This window comes from Triticum urartu, chromosome 3 (genome assembly GCF_003073215.2).
Source record: "Triticum urartu cultivar G1812 chromosome 3, Tu2.1, whole genome shotgun sequence".
In the NCBI taxonomy this organism is placed as follows: Eukaryota; Viridiplantae; Streptophyta; class Magnoliopsida; order Poales; family Poaceae; genus Triticum; species Triticum urartu.
This window is the reverse complement of record NC_053024.1, coordinates 388696381-388701514: the sequence shown is the minus strand read 5'-3', so window position 1 is coordinate 388701514 and position 5134 is coordinate 388696381.

Sequence of the window (5134 nt, the reverse complement as noted above, 5' to 3'; positions counted from 1 at the left end):
CGACAATCACCGCCATTATGCCTACCTTGGTTTCTGGGCTACAGGCGTGGATTGCGGGCGGCCAACAGAGGCCGCCCCCGATTCCCAGCTTCACGGGCAACAACTCGCGCAACGCGCCGGCGGCGCCATTGGTGTCTCCGGCGGAGGCGGCATTGGTGTCTCCCGCGGTGGCGCCGGCATTGCAGCTTAATACACCCGGGTGTGGGAAGAATACGCCGGCCGGCACCTCAGCAGCAAGCGGCCCCTCCGTCACTTGCACGCCCGCCGTTGGCGGTGCCTCGACATTAGCCGAGCTCGACGCCATCACTATAACTAATTAAGCCTCTCAGCCGATGACTTCATCTCCTTGCCTTTGACTGGGCATCCCTGACGCCCTACATGTTTTCGCAGGGCGCCGCCGACGTTCTGTGCACTCTCCTGCACTTCATGAACAACGAGTTGGTCGATGTCGCCAAGGGCAGAATCGTTCAACCGGGCAGCCGCGTGTTCCACGGTAATTAGATGCCACCCATCATTTATAGGGTTCAACTGGTTCGGGTGCTGCCGGGCTTCGATGATATGTTACCTCCATATCGACCCCATGGGGCCGACAAAGATGATGTGATGACCCTCAGCGCCTGCATAAGCGGACCCATGCTTTGGCCGAAGAGTCAGATTTTTTTGGGGGCGGGGGACACCACCCCACAGACAACACCGCCAGTCGTGCCGGCGCCAAGCCATGGCAAGACCCCTGCAACGCTACCGGACATGCTGGACATGGATATGGCACAGGAGCCGGACATGCATATGGCATAGGATCCGGACGACGCCGACGACGACAATGACAGTACATTTACCAACGTCGATAAGTACTTCAACGAACATGGGTACGGTGACGAATTCTTGGGGCCTCCTTCTCAAGAACCCAACCCTGCAAAAGACGATCTAGCTGGTACCGTGGAGAAACCCAGTTGCAACAGGCGTCGTCTGGCATTTAGTTCTTAGGAGACGCCTCCAGCTGCCGCCTTCACCAAGCCTCAGATAGCCGAGGTGCGAAATATTATCAGCCCCAACACACTCAAGAAGGTTGTCTGTGAGAAGAACTTGATCCCATTATAGCAGAAGAAGAAGGGACGAAAAAGAAAGAGTAACAAGGGTGCGAGCCAGCCGACACCGAGTACGATCCGTGCTCAGGACGGGCCACCTTCACCTAAGGATATCTCGAGGAGGGTGCATGTGGCAGGTAGGCCGATGCTACCGACTAATCTTCTCAATGCTGCAACCGGTGCTATGCGGAGTCTGCATGACAGTGTTCTTTCTTTGGAGAAGCGGCGTCTCCGAGAGAATGATGTGGCATACCCGGTTTTCGTGGCCAAGGTGCCAGAGGGCAAGGGCTTTGTGGATAGCGCCATCGGGGGTATGATCGTCCTGCAGTTTGATGACATCTTCGCTATGTTTAACCTTCATCCGTTGCACTACACCTTTGTTCAGCTATTTTTGCTGAGTATGCAGATGCGGATCATTAGAGACAAGACCCCGGACATCGTGATAGTCGACCCCTTCTACATGTGTGCCAAGATCTTGGGCAGCACTGGAGACCGGCAAGTCATGAGTTCATACCTCGAAGGCGTCATTCTGGCAAACCCAGATAAGGATAACTTCCTCGTGCCTTACTTTCCTGAGTAAGTCATCCCCTCACCGCCCCGTAACATATGGTTTCTTAGATTTCGATCGTTCTTTTTTTTCTAACATTCCATGTTTTGTGCAGTGACACACATTGCACACTCATCCTCTTTATCCCGAAATATTCCATGGCCACGTATTTCGACTCGGACCGTCAGTCAAAGAAAGACTACACAAATATCAAGAAAGTTCTTGATGATGTTCTCCCCGGCTACGCCAGATCTGGAGGCACCTTCACCAGGCCAATTCGTAGGTACGGCAAGCACGTGTTTGCCCACAAAACAACGTTCCCCTGCGTCAAGCATCCGCCTGGCGGTCAGAAGGATGCCTACTACGCCCTCCATCACATGCGGGCGATCGTATGTGACCATAATCACCTTCTGCTACCAAATTGTCTCAAAGATTGGGCCGCAAGCTTGTAGGCAATCCAGGACGCGGACATCAGACAAGAATTCTTTCGCATCCAGTCGAAGTTTGCAGAAATCATCCATCAAGATGTCCTTCATACCTCGGGGTAGTTCTACCTCAGATATCAACCGTCCAACAGTGCGATAGAAACAACACTACAAATGCAGGCTGACAACACCCGCGATTTCATGACCATCATGACAGACGGCGGCTTCATCCACGCTCAGGTCCCTGAGTCAAGTCGAAAGTAGTGATGCTATGTGTAGTTCTGAAATATCGATTAGCTCACGTTGTAATTAAACTTTAATGAACTTGTATGTCTCTTTGGTTTGGACAGTCACTCAACTTATATGTAATCGATGCTATTTATTAGTAGGACCATGAATCGTGCTATTAACGTCTTGCTTTTCTCTTCCGATCCTTTTGTTGCATACTTATATATTGCTTATGTATTGTCTCTGAATTGCTACTAACGTTTTGTTTGGCTAGTGCATAGAGATGCCGTCGTATGCCGTGTACAAGGGCAAGGTTCCCGGAGTCTACGACGACTGGGAGGAGTGTCGGAGATAGGTTCACCATTTCAGCGGTAAAAGTTACAAAGGGTACACCACTAGGGAGGAGGTGGAAGCTAGATACGCGCGCTATCTAGCGGGAGAGAGGAGGGAGCGGAGGAGGAACCGGATGAAGACCAGTTTCATCGCGATGATGCTAATCATGATGACCGCAGCTCTCTTCTATGTGATGGTAGTTTAGATGATCGATATTGACTTGTAATGTGAAGACAAACACGCTACTCGCGGTCTCGAGACTTGTAATGTTCTAACTTTGTTCAGTCTTTTGAATTCGGAGACTAATATGATGAATTGTATTCGGAGATTAATCTTCTATTGTATTCGATAAATCCGCTGTTGCTGTGTGGTGTTGTCTATATTTTGTCCAGTAATATATTTTGTAACCTGTGCAAATATCAGAAAAGAAAAAAAATCCTAATATTCATACTAGTGGCACACCACACAACACTTTAGTGGCGCACTGCAATAAACACACTAGTGGCGCACTGCCTAGTAGTGCGCCATTAGTAACCCAGAGCACAAAGGTAAATATGGCCCCCTCGGAGGCATACTAATGGCGCACCACGGGACACACTAATGGCGCACTGCCTGGTGCGCCACTACTGTTTGGTATACTAATGGCGCACCAGGGGTGCACCATTAGTATTAGTTACTAATGGCGTGAAGATAGTGGCGCACCTGTAGTGCGCCATTAATGGCCAAAACAGGTGCGCCACTAATAGGCCTTTTCCTAGTAGTGTGACACGTTCCCTCTCGGAACCGCGAGCCTTCTTGAGGGAAGATCCAGTTTGCAAGAAGCTTACACCAAAGCTTGTCCCAATTCGGGAAAAAAAATTACCGCAGCATGTTGGTGCCATCTCATGACACCATGCCAAGTTTCATGATTTTCAGGCGTGTTTTGGAATTACAGTAATTAAAAAACCAAGTTTCTCAATCTTTCCAGCCGAGCTATGACGCCCATATGTTTGAATTTCACTCCCATCTCTTGCATGGGACCTAGAAATTCACCCAAGGACACACATGTGATTTTTCAAACAACTTTGGTGCACTGGAGCATGTGCTTGTAGTTCAATTTTGAATTATGCACATTAAATGCCCAGAAACTCAATTAATGTATAAAAAAGATGAAACGAGCCCGGAATAATTCCAAAATTTAGCACAATACTTCTATTTGGTCTAATCTGGCTATTTAAAAAAATTAAGGCGGGAGAAGGCAGTGTACGTATGTCGTTTCGCACATGGAGGTGACACGTTCCCTCTCGGAACCACGAGCCTTCCCGAGGGAAGCTCCGGTTTGGAACAAGTACACGAAAGCTTGTCCCAATTCGGACAAAAAAGTTACCGCAACATGTTGGTGCCATGCCATGACACCATGCCGAGTTTCATGATTTTCAGGCGTGTTTTGGAATTGCAGGAATTAAAAAACCAAGTTTCTCAATCTTTCCGGCCGAGCCACGATGCCCAGATGTTTGAATTTTAGTCCCATCTCTTTCATGGGACCTAGAAATTAACCCAAGGACACACATGTGATTTTTCAAACAACTTTGGTGCACTGGAGCCTGTGCTTGTAGTTCAAATTTGAATTATGCACTTTAAATGCCCATAAACTCAATTAATGTATAAAAAGTCCAAAATAACCCAGAATAATTCCAAAATTTAGCACCGTACTTCTATTTGGTCTAATCTGGTTGTGTAAAAAAATTAAGGCAGGAGAAGGTAGTGTACGTATGTCGTTTCGCACACGGAGGTGACACGTTCCCTCTCGGAACCACGAGCCTTCTTGAGGGAAGCTCTGGTTTGCAAGAAGCCTACACCAAAGCTTGTCCCAATTTGGCCAAAAAAATTACCGCAGTATGTTGGTGCCATGTCATGAGACCATGCCAAGTTTCATGGTTTTCAGGCATGTTTTGGAATTACAGGAATGAAAAAACCAAGTTTCTCAATCTTTCTGGTCGAGCCACGACGCCCAAACGTTTGAATTTCACTCTCATCTCTTGCATGGGACCTAGATATTCACCAAGGACACACATGTGATTTTTAAAACAACTTTGGTGCACTGGAGCACGTGCTTGTAGTTCAAATTTGAATTATACACATTAAATGTGCATAAACTCAATTAATGTATAAAAAGGACAAACAAACACGGAAGAATTCCAAAATTTAGCATGATACTTCTATTTGGTCTAATCTTCCTGTGTAAAAAATTAAGGCGAGAGAAGGTAGTGTACATATGTCGTTTCGCACATGGAGGTGACACGTTCCCTCTCGGAACCAGGAGCCTTCTTGAGGGAAGCTCCGGTTTGCAGGAAGCTTACACCAAAGCTTGTCCCAATTCGGCCAAAAAAATTACTGCAACATGTTGGTGCCATGTCATGACACCATGCCAGGTTTCATGATTTTCAGCCGTGTTTTGGATTTACAGAGATTAAAAGACCAAGTTTCTCAATCATTCCGGCCGAGCCACGACACCCAAATGTTTGAATTTTATTCCC